Genomic DNA, 15,914 nt, shown 5'->3' with positions numbered 1-15,914 from the left:
TATAGCAACAACCAATTCTGGGGAGGGTGTGGACAAAAGGAGCCCTCTTCCACTATTGGTGGGAATGTAAATTGATGCAGTCACTATGAAGAACAGTATGGAGTTTCCTTTAAAAAAATAGAAATAGAATTACCATCTGATCCAGCAATCCCACTTCTGGGCATATACCCAGAGAAAACCGTATTTCAAAAAGGCACATTCAGCACAATGTTCGTTGCAGCACTATTTACAATAGCCAGGTAATGGAAGCAACCTAAATGCCCACAGACAGATGAGTGGATAAAGATGTGGTACATATATAAAATGGAATATTACTCGGCCATAAAAAGGAATGAAACTGGGTCATTTGTAGAGACATCGAAGGATCGAGAGACTGTCATACAGAATGAAGTAAGTCAGAAAGAGGAAAACTAATATTGTATATTAATGCATATATGTGGAGCCTAAAAATGGTACAGATGAACTGGTTTGCAGGGAAGAAATAGAGACATAGACGTAGAGAACAAACGTATGGACACCAAGTGTGGGAAGCCACGGGGTGGTGGTGGTGGGATGAGTTGGGAGATTGGGATTGACCTGTATACATGTATATGCATAAAATACATAACTAATAATAACCTGCTGTATAAAAACATAAATGAAATTAAATTTCAAAATTTTAAAAAATAAAATTTAAAAATAAAACAGAAAAAAGTTCTTCCAGTCACACAGATGTATTTATAGGAATGAATTATTTCCATGCTTATATTTATAAATACATAAAACAGGAATAAAATCTAACTTGAACCATAAAAGAAAAAAAAATTGAACCCACGAGTTATACAGAGGAAAACCCTATCATGGCACTTGCTCCAGCGGTAAACAATTCTGAAATTTGTCAGAGGTGGGGAACCATCTCCCAAACAGCCATCCACCCACCCCCCACGCAAGGAGCGTCCTCATTGCAAAGCTGGGGGACCGTGCCGAGGCATCTGTGAGTAAAGGTGAGCTGAGCCCCAGGCCAGCTGCTGCTGAACTGTTCCCACCCTTTCCAGGTAAAACACCTGAATATGTACAAGGGCTTGAAAGCCTAGAGGAAGGACCGTGGAGCCACACCAGCGACAGCACGCAGGCCAACTTGGTGCCTGCAGGCCAGCCAGCCCACTGGTCCTGGCCCCGGGCGCTCTTCCAGAAGCTTTCCATTGCCCTGCCTGAGATACCCCTCCTGTCCCGGCCCCCACTGCTTTTTTCCTTCCTCACCTCTGTCCGGAGAGAAATTCCAGCGGAATGTATGGGTGACACATCCTCTTCTTTACAGGCGGCAGCATGGCAACTCCTGCAGAAAGGCCAGCAGAACCCCACTCACACCGGGCCACCCACAAAGCTGTGGCCCCTCACTCCCTCCCACCAGCACAGCCCCGAGACTGCTGACGGGGCAGAGAATATGGAGTCAGGCACAGCTTCAGGGGCTATTGCTGCCTGGAGCTCTGTTTATATTGACCTCAACGAGGCACACCTGGGGAGGGCGGGCCGGCAGGGTAAGGCTGCCCAGGTCAGCTAATCCACAACCCTCAGGGAATCACATTGTTGAAAATGGACCCCGCTAAGGCAGAAGAGAAGCCAAGGGAAAAAAGGACACAATGCCATTTGCAGCACCGTAGATGAGTCTAGAAGTAATCACGTGACTTGTAGTAAGTCAGAAAGTGAAAGACATATATCATATCATATCACCTATAGGTGTTACCTAAAAGTGGATACCAGGGCAGATATTTCCACGGAGAAGGGCAATCACAGATTCATGAAACAAACTTATGGTTCACCAATGGAAAGGTGTGAGGATTGGTTTCATTACGATATCGGGGTTAACAGACATATACAAACACAGGTGACATATATAATCACCAAAGACCTACAGAATACCAAGAGAGGACTACTCAACATTCTGTCATAACGTACATGGGAAAAGAATCCCAGGAAGAACAGTCATCTGTATATGTGTAAAAGAACCACATCTTCCACACCTACAACAAGCCAAACATTGTAATCAAACTTGCTGTAAGAAAAAATAAAAAATTAAATTAAAAACACGAACAAGAAGTAGTGAGACAAACGTGAGCGGCTTTCTCCTGGTACATTCCATTCTAAACTCCAATCTAGAACACCACTTCCACTGAGGCTCTCTTGCTCTAGTAACCAGATTTGGTAAGGGTGAACTGCTGCCACCTTGTGGCCGTTTCACACAACAGCAGCTTTAATCCCAACGCTAATGGTCAGTTGATATTCAAAATCATTGCAGGCCTGTAAATGACACCTGCCCTGAAAACAAATCCTGGGGTCACATATCGACCAAAAAATTCAAAGGACGTCCATATTTCAAAACGACCGTTTCCAAAGGCATATTTTACGCACATTAGTGTTCTGCTTCTTTTCCTTTCTTTCCTTTTTTGTTAAAAAACACGGGAATGGAAAAAGGCATCCCTCAGGATGGGTGAAAATCGTTGCAAATGAATCAATGGACACAGGTTTAATCTCCAATATATATAAACAGCTCATGCAGCTTAATATTAAAAAAACAAACAACCCCAAAAAATGGGCAGAAGATCTAAAGAGACGTTTCTTCAAAGGAGACACAGAGATGGCCAAGACGCCCATGAAAAGCTGCTCAACAGCACTAATTATTAGAGAAATGCAAATCAAAACTACAATGAGGTATCACCTCACACCTGTTAGAATCGGCATCATCAGAAAATATACAAACAACCAATTCTGGGGAGGGTGTGGACAAAAGGAGCCCTCTTCCACTATTGGTGGGAATGTAAATTGATACAGTCACTATGGAGAACAGTATGGAGTTTCCTTAAAAAAATTAGAAATAGAATTACCATCTGATCCAGCAATCCCACTTCTGGGCATATACCCAGAGAAAACCGTATTTCAAAAAGGCACATTCAGCACAATGTTCGTTGCAGCACTATTTACAATAACCAGGTAATGGAAGCAACCTAAATGCCCACAGACAGATGAGTGGATAAAGTTGTGGTACGTATATAAAATGGAATATTACTCGGCCATAAAAAGGAATGAAACTGGGTCATTTGTAGAGACATCGATGGATCGAGAGACTGTCATACAGAATGAAGTAAGTCAGAAAGAGGAAAACTAATATTGTATATTAATGCATATATGTGGAGCCTAAAAATGGTACAGATGAACTGGTTTGCAGGGAAGAAATAGAGACACAGACGTAGAGAACAAACGTATGGACACCAAGTGTGGGAAGCCATGGGGTGGTGGTGGTGGGATGAGTTGGGAGATTGGGATTGACCTGTATACATGTATATGCATAAAATACATAACTAATAATAACCTGCTGTATAAAAACATAAATGAAATTAAATTTCAAAATTTTAAAAAATAAAATTTAAAAATAAAACAGAAAAAAGTTCTTCCCGTCACACAGATGTATTTATAGGAATGAATTATTTCCATGCTTATATTTATAAATACATAAAAGAGGAATAAAATCTAACTTGAACCATAAAAGAAAAAAAAAATTGAACCCACGAGTTATACAGAGGAAAACCCTATCACGACACTTGCTCCAGCGGTAAACAATTCTGAAATTGGTCAGAGGTGGGGAACCATCTCCCATACAGCCAGCCACCCACCCCCCACGTAAGGAGCGTCCTCATTGCAAAGCTGGGGGACCGTGCCGAGGCATCTGTGAGTAAACGTGAGCTGAGCCCCAGGCCAGCTGCTGCTGAACTGTTCCCACCCTTTCCAGGTAAAACACCTGAATATGTACAAGGGCTTGAAAGCCTAGAGGAAGGACCGTGGAGCCACACCAGCGACAGCACGCAGGCCAACTTGGTGCCTGCAGGCCAGCCAGCCCACTGGTCCTGGACCCTGGCGCTCTTCCAGAAGCTTTCCATTGCCCGGCCTGTGATACCCCTCCTGTCCCGGCCCCCACTGCTTTTTTCCTTCCTCACCTCTGTCCAGAGAGAAATTCCAGCGGAAGGTATGGGTGACACATCCTCTTCTTTACAGGCGGCAGACTGGCAACTCCTGCAGAAAGGCCAGCAGAACCCCACTCACACCGGGCCACCCACAAAGCTGTGGCCCCTCACTCCCTCCCACCAGCACAGCCCCGAGATTGCTGACGGGGCAGAGAATATTGAGTCAGGCACAGCGTCAGGGGCTATTGCTGCCTGGAGCTCTGTTTATATTGACCTCAACGTGGCACACCTGGGGAGGTCGGGCCGGCAGGGTAAGGCTGCCCAGGTCAGCTAATCCACAACCCTCAGGGAATCACATTGTTGAAAATGGACCCCGCTAAGGCAGAAGAGAAGCCAAGGGAAAAAAGGACACAATGCCATTTGCAGCACCGTAGATGAGTCTAGAAGTAATCACGTGACTTGTAGTAAGTCAGAAAGTGAAAGACACATATCATATCATATCACTTATAGGTGTTACCTAAAAATGGATACCAGGGCAGATATTTCCACGGAGAAGGGCAATCACAGATTCATTAAACAAACTTATGGTTCACCAATGGAAAGGTGTGAGGATTGGTTTCATTACGATATCGGGGTTAACAGACATATACAAACACAGGTGACATACATAATCACCAAAGACCTACAGAATACCAAGAGAGGACTACTCAACATTCTGTCATAACGTACATGGGAAAAGGATCCCAGGAATAACAGTCATCTGTATATGTGTAAAAGAACCACATCTTCCACACCTACAACAAGCCAAACATTGTAATCAAACTTGCTGTAATAAAAAATAAAAAATTAAATTAAAAACACGAACAAGAAGTAGTGAGACAAACGTGAGCGGCTTTCTCCTGGTACATTCCATTCTAAACTCCAATCTAGAACACCACTTCCACTGAGGCTCTCTTGCCCTAGTAACCAGATTTGGTAAGGGTGAACTGCTGCCACCTTGTGGCCGTTTCACACAACAGCAGCTTTAATCCCAACGCTAATGGTCAGTTGATATTCAAAATCATTGCATGCCTGTAAATGACACCTGCCCTGAAAACAAATCCTGGGGTCACATATCGACCAAAAAATTCAAAGGACGTCCATATTTCAAAACGACCGTTTCAAAAGGCATATTTTACGCACATTAGTGTTCTGCTTCTTTTCCTTTCTTTCCTTTTTTGTTAAAAAACACGGGAATGGAAAAAGGCATCCCTCAGAATGGGCGAAAATCGTTGCAGACGAATCAATGGACAGAGGTTTAATCTCCAATATATATAAACAGCTCATGCAGCTTAATATTAAAAAAACAAACAACCCAAAAAAAATGGGCAGAAGATCTAAAGAGACGTTTCTTCAAAGGAGACACAGAGATGGCCAAGACGCACAGAAAAGCTGCTCAACAGCACTAATTATTAGAGAAATGCAAATCAAAACTACAATGAGGTATCACCTCACACCTTTTAGAATCGGCATCATCAGAAAATCTACAAACAACCAATTCTGGGGAGGGTGTGGACAAAAGGAGCCCTCTTCCACTATTGGTGGGACTGTAAATTGATACAGTCACTATGGAGAACAGTATGGAGTTTCCTTAAAAAAATTAGAAATAGAATTACCATCTGATCCAGCAATCCCACTTCTGGGCATATACCCAGAGAAAACCGTATTTCAAAAAGGCACATTCAGCACAATGTTCGTTGCAGCACTATTTACAATAGCCAGGTAATGGAAGCAACCTAAATGCCCACAGACAGATGAGTGGATAAAGATGTGGTACATATATAAAATGGAATATTACTCGGCCATAAAAAGGAATGAAACTGGGTCATTTGTAGAGACATCGATGGATCGAGAGACTGTCATACAGAATGAAGTAAGTCAGAAAGAGGAAAACAAATATTGTATATTAATGCATATATGTGGAGCCTAAAAATGGTACAGATGAACTGGTTTGCAGGGAAGAAATAGAGACACAGACGTAGAGAACAAACGTATGGACACCAAGTGTGGGAAGCCATGGGGTGGTGGTGGTGGGATGAGTTGGGAGATTGGGATTGACCTGTATACATGTATATGCATAAAATACATAACTAATAATAACCTGCTGTATAAAAACATAAATAAAATTAAATTTCAAAATTTAAAAAAATAAAATTTAAAAATAAAACAGAAAAAAGTTCTTCCCGTCACACAGATGTATTTATAGGAATGAATGATTTCCATGCTTATATCTATAAATACATAAAAGAGGAATAAAACCTAACTTGAACCATAAAAGAAAAAAAAATCCTGAACCCACGAGTTATACAGGGGTAAACCCTATCAGGGCACTTGCTCCAGTGGTAAACAATTCTGAAATTGGTCAGAGGTGGGGAATCATCTCCCATACAGCCAGCAACCCACCCCCCATGCAAGGAGCGTCCTCATTGCAAAGCTGGGGAACCGTGCCGAGGCATCTGTGAGTAAAGGTGAGCTGAGCCCCAGGCCAGCTGCTGCTGAACTGTTCCCACCCTTTCCAGGTAAAACACCTGAATATGTACAAGGGCTTGAAAGCCTAGAGGAAGGACCGTGGAGCCACACCAGCGACAGCACGAAGGCCAACTTGGTGCCTGCAGGCCAGCCAGGTTGGTCCTGGCCCCGGGCGCTCTTCCAGAAGCTTTCCATTGCCCTGCCTGAGATACCCCTCCTGTCCCGGCCCCCACTGCTTTTTTCCTTCCTCACCTCTGTCCGGAGAGAAATTCCAGCAGAATGTATGGGTGACACATCCTCTTCTTTACAGGCGGCAGCCTGGCAACTCCTGCAGAAAGGCCAGCAGAACCCCACTCACACCGGGCCACCCACAAAGCTGTGGCCCCTCACTCCCTCCCACCAGCACAGCCCCGAGACTGCTGACGGGGCAGAGAATATGGAGTCAGGCACAGCTTCAGGGGCTATTGCTGCCTGGAGCTCTGTTTATATTGACCTGAACGAGGCACACCTGGGGAGGGCGGGCCGGCAGGGTAAGGCTGCCCAGGTCAGCTAATCCACAACCCTCAGGGAATCACATTGTTGAAAATGGACCCCGCTAAGGCAGAAGAGAAGCCAAGGGAAAAAAGGACACAATGCCATTTGCAGCACCGTAGATGAGTCTAGAAGTAATCACGTGACTTGTAGTAAGTCAGAAAGTGAAAGACACATATCATATCATATCACCTATAGGTGTTACCTAAAAATGGATACCAGGGCAGATATTTTCACGGAGAAGGGCAATCACAGATTCATGAAACAAACTTATGGTTCACCAATGGAAAGGTGTGAGGATTGGTTTCATTACGATATCGGGGTTAACAGACATATACAAACACAGGTGACATATATAATCACCAAAGACCTACAGAATACCAAGAGAGGACTACTCAACATTCTGTCATAACGTACATGGGAAAAGAATCCCAGGAAGAACAGTCATCTGTATATGTGTAAAAGAACCACATCTTCCACACCTACAACAAGCCAAACATTGTAATCAAACTTGCTGTAATAAAAAATAAAAAATTAAATTAAAAACACGAACAAGAAGTAGTGAGACAAACGTGAGCGGCTTTCTCCTGGTACATTCCATTCTAAACTCCAATCTAGAACACCACTTCCACTGAGGCTCTCTTGCCCTAGTAACCAGATTTGGTAAGGGTGAACTGCTGCCACCTTGTGGCCGTTTCACACAACAGCAGCTTTAATCCCAACGCTAATGGTCAGTTGATATTCAAAATCATTGCATGCCTGTAAATGACACCTGCCCTGAAAACAAATCCTGGGGTCACATATCGACCAAAAAATTCAAAGGACGTCCATATTTCAAAACGACCGTTTCAAAAGGCATATTTTACGCACATTAGTGTTCTGCTTCTTTTCCTTTCTTTCCTTTTTTGTTATAAAAAACGGGAATGGAAAAAGGCATCCCTCAGGATGGGCGAAAATCGTTGCAAATGAATCAATGGACACAGGTTTAATCTCCAATATATATAAACAGCTCATGCAGCTTAATATTAAAAAAACAAACAACCCAAAAAAATGGGCAGAAGATCTAAAGAGACGTTTCTTCAAAGGAGACACAGAGATGGCCAAGACGCACATGAAAAGCTGCTCAACAGCATTAATTATTAGAGAAATGCAAATCAAAACTACAATGAGGTATCACCTCACACCTGTTAGAATCGGCATCATCAGAAACTATACAAACAACCAATTCTAGGGAGGGTGTGGACAAAAGGAGCCCTCTTCCACTATTGGTGGGAATGTAAATTGATACAGTCACTATGGAGAACAGTATGGAGTTTCCTTTAAAAAATTAGAAATAGAATTACCATCTGATCCAGCAATCCCACTTCTGGGCATATACCCAGAGAAAACCGTATTTCAAAAAGGCACATTCAGCACAATGTTCGTTGCAGCACTATTTACAATAGCCAGGTAATGGAAGCAACCTAAATGCCCACAGACAGATGAGTGGATAAAGATGTGGTACATATATAAAATGGAATATTACTCGGCCATAAAAAGGAATGAAACTGGGTCATTTGTAGAGACATCGATGGATCGAGAGACTGTCATACAGAATGAAGTAAGTCAGAAAGAGGAAAACAAATATTGTATATTAATGCATATATGTGGAGCCTAAAAATGGTACAGATGAACTGGTTTGCAGGGAAGAAATAGAGACACAGACGTAGAGAACAAACGTATGGACACCAAGTGTGGGAAGCCATGGGGTGGTGGTGGTGGGATGAGTTGGGAGATTGGGATTGACCTGTATACATGTATATGCATAAAATACATAACTAATAATAACCTGCTGTATAAAAACATAAATAAAATTAAATTTCAAAATTTTAAAAAATAAAATTTAAAAATAAAACAGAAAAAAGTTCTTCCCGTCACACAGATGTATTTATAGGAATGAATGATTTCCATGCTTATATCTATAAATACATAAAAGAGGAATAAAATCTAACTTGAACCATAAAAGAAAAAAAAATCCTGAACCCACGAGTTATACAGGGGAAAAACCTATCAGGACACTTGCTCCAGTGGTAAACAATTCTGAAATTGGTCAGAGGTGGGGAATCATCTCCCATACAGCCAGCAACCCACCCCCCACGCAAGGAGCGTCCTCATTGCAAAGCTGGGGGACCGTGCCGAGGCATCTGTGAGTAAAGGTGAGCTGAGCCCCAGGCCAGCTGCTGCTGAACTGTTCCCACCCTTTCCAGGTAAAACACCTGAATATGTACAAGGGCTTGAAAGCCTAGAGGAAGGACCGTGGAGCCACACCAGCGACAGCACGCAGGACAACTTGGTGCCTGCAGGCCAGCGAGGTTGGTCCTGGCCCCGAGCGCTCTTCCAGAAGCTTTCCATTGCCCTGCCTGAGATACCCCTCCTGTCCCGGCCCCCACTGCTTTTTTCCTTCCTCACCTCTGTCCGGAGAGAAATTCCAGCAGAATGTATGGGTGACACATCCTCTTCTTTACAGGCGGCAGCATGGCAACTCCTGCAGAAAGGCCAGCAGAACCCCACTCACACCGGGCCACCCACAAAGCTGTGGCCCCTCACTCCCTCCCACCAGCACAGCCCCGAGACTGCTGACGGGGCAGAGAATATGGAGTCAGGCACAGCTTCAGGGGCTATTGCTGCCTGGAGCTCTGTTTATATTGACCTCAACGAGGCACACCTGGGGAGGGCGGGCCGGCAGGGTAAGGCTGCCCAGGTCAGCTAATCCACAACCCTCAGGGAATCACATTGTTGAAAATGGACCCCGCTAAGGCAGAAGAGAAGCCAAGGGAAAAAAGGACACAATGCCATTTGCAGCACCGTAGATGAGTCTAGAAGTAATCACGTGACTTGTAGTAAGTCAGAAAGTGAAAGACACATATCATATCATATCACCTATAGGTGTTACCTAAAAGTGGATACCAGGGCAGATATTTCCACGGAGAAGGGCAATCACAGATTCATGAAACAAACTTATGGTTCACCAATGGAAAGGTGTGAGGATTGGTTTCATTACGATATCGGGGTTAACAGACATATACAAACACAGGTGACATATATAATCACCAAAGACCTACAGAATACCAAGAGAGGACTACTCAACATTCTGTCATAACGTACATGGGAAAAGAATCCCAGGAAGAACAGTCATCTGTATATGTGTAAAAGAACCACATCTTCCACACCTACAACAAGCCAAACATTGTAATCAAACTTGCTGTAAGAAAAAATAAAAAATTAAATTAAAAACACGAACAAGAAGTAGTGAGACAAACGTGAGCGGCTTTCTCCTGGTACATTCCATTCTAAACTCCAATCTAGAACACCACTTCCACTGAGGCTCTCTTGCCCTAGTAACCAGATTTGGTAAGGGTGAACTGCTGCCACCTTGTGGCCGTTTCACACAACAGCAGCTTTAATCCCAACGCTAATGGTCAGTTGATATTCAAAATCATTGCAGGCCTGTAAATGACACCTGCCCTGAAAACAAATCCTGGGGTCACATATCGACCAAAAAATTCAAAGGACGTCCATATTTCAAAACGACGGTTTCAAAAGGCATATTTTACGCACATTAGTGTTCTGCTTCTTTTCCTTTCTTTCCTTTTTTGTTAAAAAAAACGGGAATGGAAAAAGGCATCCCTCAGGATGGGTGAAAATCGTTGCAAATGAATCAATGGACACAGGTTTAATCTCCAATATATATAAACAGCTCATGCAGCTTAATATTAAAAAAACAAACTACCCCCAAAAATGGGCAGAAGATCTAAAGAGACGTTTCTTCAAAGGAGACACAGAGATGGCCAAGACGCACATGAAAAGCTGCTCAACAGCACTAATTATTAGAGAAATGCAAATCAAAACTACAATGAGGTATCACCTCACAGCTGTTACAATCGGCATCATCAGAAAATATACAAACAACCAATTCTGGGGAGGGTGTGGACAAAAGGAGCCCTCTTCCACTATTGGTGGGAATGTAAATTGATACAGTCACTATGGAGAACAGTATGGAGTTTCCTTAAAAAAATTAGAAATAGAATTACCATCTGATCCAGCAATCCCACTTCTGGGCATATACCCAGAGAAAACCGTATTTCAAAAAGGCACATTCAGCACAATGTTCGTTGCAGCACTATTTACAATAGCCAGGTAATGGAAGCAACCTAAATGCCCACAGACAGATGAGTGGATAAAGATGTGGTACATATATAAAATGGAATATTACTCGGCCATAAAAAGGAATGAAACTGGGTCATTTGTAGAGACATCGATGGATCGAGAGACTGTCATACAGAATGAAGTAAGTCAGAAAGAGTCAAACTAATATTGTATATTAATGCATATATGTGGAGCCTAAAAATGGTACAGATGAACTGGTTTGCAGGGAAGAAATAGAGACACAGACGTAGAGAACAAACGTATGGACACCAAGTGTGGGAAGCCATGGGGTGGTGGTGGTGGGATGAGTTGGGAGATTGGGATTGACCTGTATACATGTATATGCATAAAATACATAACTAATAATAACCTGCTGTATAAAAACATAAATGAAATTAAATTTCAAAATTTTAAAAAATAAAATTTAAAAATAAAACAGAAAAAAGTTCTTCCCGTCACACAGATGTATTTATAGGAATGAATTATTTCCATGCTTATATTTATAAATACATAAAAGAGGAATAAAATCTAACTTGAACCATAAAAGAAAAGAAAAATTGAACCCACGAGTTATACAGAGGAAAACCCTATCACGACACTTGCTCCAGCGGTAAACAATTCTGAAATTGGTCAGAGGTGGGGAACCATCTCCCATACAGCCAGCCACACCCCCCCCCACGCAAGGAGCGTGCTCATTGCAAAGCTGGGGGACCGTGCCGAGGCATCTGTGAGTAAACGTGAGCTGAGCCCCAGGCCAGCTGCTGCTGAACTGTTCCCACCCTTTCCAGGTAAAACACCTGAATATGTACAAGGGCTTGAAAGCCTAGAGGAAGGACCGTGGAGCCACACCAGCGACAGCACGCAGGCCAACTTGGTGCCTGCAGGCCAGCCAGCCCACTGGTCCTGGACCCTGGCGCTCTTCCAGAAGCTTTCCATTGCCCTGCCTGAGATACCCCTCCTGTCCCGGCCCCCACTGCTTTTTTCCTTCCTCACCTCTGTCCAGAGAGAAATTCCAGCGGAAGGTATGGGTGACACATCCTCTTCTTTACAGGTGGCAGCCTGGCAACTCCTGCAGAAAGGCCAGCAGAACCCCACTCACACCGGGCCACCCACAAAGCTGTGGCCCCTCACTCCCTCCCACCAGCACAGCCCCGAGACTGCTGACGGGGCAGAGAATATGGAGTCAGGCACAGCTTCAGGGGCTATTGCTGCCTGGAGCTCTGTTTATATTGACCTCAACGAGGCACACCTGGGGAGGGCGGGCCGGCATGGTAAGGCTGCCCAGGTCAGCTAATCCACAACCCTCAGGGAATCACATTGTTGAAAATGGACCCCGCTAAGGCAGAAGAGAAGCCAAGGGAAAAAAGGACACAATGCCATTTGCAGCACCGTAGATGAGTCTAGAAATAATCACGTGACTTGTAGTAAGTCAGAAAGTGAAAGACACATATCATATCATATCACCTATAGGTGTTACCTAAAAATGGATACCAGGGCAGATATTTCCACGGAGAAGGGCAATCACAGATTCATGAAACAAACTTATGGTTCACCAATGGAAAGGTGTGAGGATTGGTTTCATTACGATATCGGGGTTAACAGACATATACAAACACAGGTGACATATATAATCACCAAAGACCTACAGAATACCAAGAGAGGACTACTCAACATTCTGTCATAACGTACATGGGAAAAGAATCCCAGGAAGAACAGTCATCTGTATATGTGTAAAAGAACCACATCTTCCACACCTACAACAAGCCAAACATTGTAATCAAACTTGCTGTAAGAAAAAATAAAAAATTAAATTAAAAACACGAACAAGAAGTAGTGAGACAAACGTGAGCGGCTTTCTCCTGGTACATTCCATTCTAAACTCCAATCTAGAACACCACTTCCACTGAGGCTCTCTTGCCCTAGTAACCAGATTTGGTAAGGGTGAACTGCTGCCACCTTGTGGCCGTTTCACACAACAGCAGCTTTAATCCCAACGCTAATGGTCAGTTGATATTCAAAATCATTGCAGGCCTGTAAATGACACCTGCCCTGAAAACAAATCCTGGGGTCACATATCGACCAAAAAATTCAAAGGACGTCCATATTTCAAAACGACGGTTTCAAAAGGCATATTTTACGCACATTAGTGTTCTGCTTCTTTTCCTTTCTTTCCTTTTTTGTTAAAAAAAACGGGAATGGAAAAAGGCATCCCTCAGGATGGGTGAAAATCGTTGCAAATGAATCAATGGACACAGGTTTAATCTCCAATATATATAAACAGCTCATGCAGCTTAATATTAAAAAAACAAACAACCCCCAAAAATGGGCAGAAGATCTAAAGAGACGTTTCTTCAAAGGAGACACAGAGATGGCCAAGACGCACATGAAAAGCTGCTCAACAGCACTAATTATTAGAGAAATGCAAATCAAAACTACAATGAGGTATCACCTCACAGCTGTTACAATCGGCATCATCAGAAAATATACAAACAACCAATTCTGGGGAGGGTGTGGACAAAAGGAGCCCTCTTCCACTATTGGTGGGAATGTAAATTGATACAGTCACTATGGAGAACAGTATGGAGTTTCCTTAAAAAAATTAGAAATAGAATTACCATCTGATCCAGCAATCCCACTTCTGGGCATATACCCAGAGAAAACCGTATTTCAAAAAGGCACATTCAGCACAATGTTCGTTGCAGCACTATTTACAATAGCCAGGTAATGGAAGCAACCTAAATGCCCACAGACAGATGAGTGGATAAAGATGTGGTACGTATATAAAATGGAATATTACTCGGCCATAAAAAGGAATGAAACTGGGTCATTTGTAGAGACATCGATGGATCGAGAGACTGTCATACAGAATGAAGTAAGTCAGAAAGAGTCAAACTAATATTGTATATTAATGCATATATGTGGAGCCTAAAAATGGTACAGATGAACTGGTTTGCAGGGAAGAAATAGAGACACAGACGTAGAGAACAAACGTATGGACACCAAGTGTGGGAAGCCATGGGGTGGTGGTGGTGGGATGAGTTGGGAGATTGGGATTGACCTGTATACATGTATATGCATAAAATACATAACTAATAATAACCTGCTGTATAAAAACATAAATGAAATTAAATTTCAAAATTTTAAAAAATAAAATTTAAAAATAAAACAGAAAAAAGTTCTTCCCGTCACACAGATGTATTTATAGGAATGAATTATTTCCATGCTTATATTTATAAATACATAAAAGAGGAATAAAATCTAACTTGAACCATAAAAGAAAAGAAAAATTGAACCCACGAGTTATACAGAGGAAAACCCTATCACGACACTTGCTCCAGCGGTAAACAATTCTGAAATTGGTCAGAGGTGGGGAACCATCTCCCATACAGCCAGCCACCCACCCCCCACGCAAGGAGCGTCCTCATTGCAAAGCTGGGGGACCGTGCCGAGGCATCTGTGAGTAAACGTGAGCTGAGCCCCAGGCCAGCTGCTGCTGAACTGTTCCCACCCTTTCCAGGTAAAACACCTGAATATGTACAAGGGCTTGAAAGCCTAGAGGAAGGACCGTGGAGCCACACCAGCGACAGCACGCAGGCCAACTTGGTGCCTGCAGGCCAGCCAGCCCACTGGTCCTGGACCCTGGCGCTCTTCCAGAAGCTTTCCATTGCCCTGCCTGAGATACCCCTCATGTCCCGGCCCCCACTGCTTTTTTCCTTCCTCACCTCTGTCCAGAGAGAAATTCCAGCGGAAGGTATGGGTGACACATCCTCTTCTTTACAGGCGGCAGCATGGCAACTCCTGCAGAAAGGCCAGCAGAACCCCACTCACACCGGGCCACCCACAAAGCTGTGGCCCCTCACTCCCTCCCACCAGCACAGCCCCGAGACTGCTGACGGGGCAGAGAATATTGAGTCAGGCACAGCTTCAGGGGCTATTGCTGCCTGGAGCTCTGTTTATATTGACCTCAACGTGGCACACCTGGGGAGGTCGGGCCGGCAGGGTAAGGCTGCCCAGGTCAGCTAATCCACAACCCTCAGGGAATCACATTGTTGAAAATGGACCCCGCTAAGGCAGAAGAGAAGCCAAGGGAAAAAAGGACACAATGCCATTTGCAGCACCGTAGATGAGTCTAGAAGTAATCACGTGACTTGTAGTAAGTCAGAAAGTGAAAGACACATATCATATCATATCACCTATAGGTGTTACCTAAAAGTGGATACCAGGGCAGATATTTCCACGGAGAAGGGCAATCACAGATTCATGAAACAAACTTATGGTTCACCAATGGAAAGTTGTGAGGATTGGTTTCATTACGATATCGGGGTTAACAGACATATACAAACACAGGTGACATATATAATCACCAAAGACCTACAGAATACCAAGAGAGGACTACTCAACATTCTGTCATAACGTACATGGGAAAAGAATCCCAGGAAGAACAGTCATCTGTATATGTGTAAAAGAACCACATCTTCCACACCTACAACAAGCCAAACATTGTAATCAAACTTGCTGTAATAAAAAATAAAAAATTAAATTAAAAACACGAACAAGAAGTAGTGAGACAAACGTGAGCGGCTTTCTCCTGGTACATTCCATTCTAAACTCCAATCTAGAACACCACTTCCACTGAGGCTCTCTTGCCCTAGTAACCAGATTTGGTAAGGGTGAACTGCTGCCACCTTGTGGCCGTTTCACACAACAGCAGCTTTAATCCCAACGCTAATGGTCAGTTGATATTCAAAATCATTG

This window comes from Mesoplodon mirus (assembly GCF_964341445.2).
Source record: "Mesoplodon mirus genome assembly, chromosome: 8".
Taxonomy (NCBI): Eukaryota; Metazoa; Chordata; class Mammalia; order Artiodactyla; family Ziphiidae; genus Mesoplodon; species Mesoplodon mirus.
The sequence above is the reverse complement of the archived record's forward strand: the minus strand, read 5'-3'. Positions refer to the sequence as shown.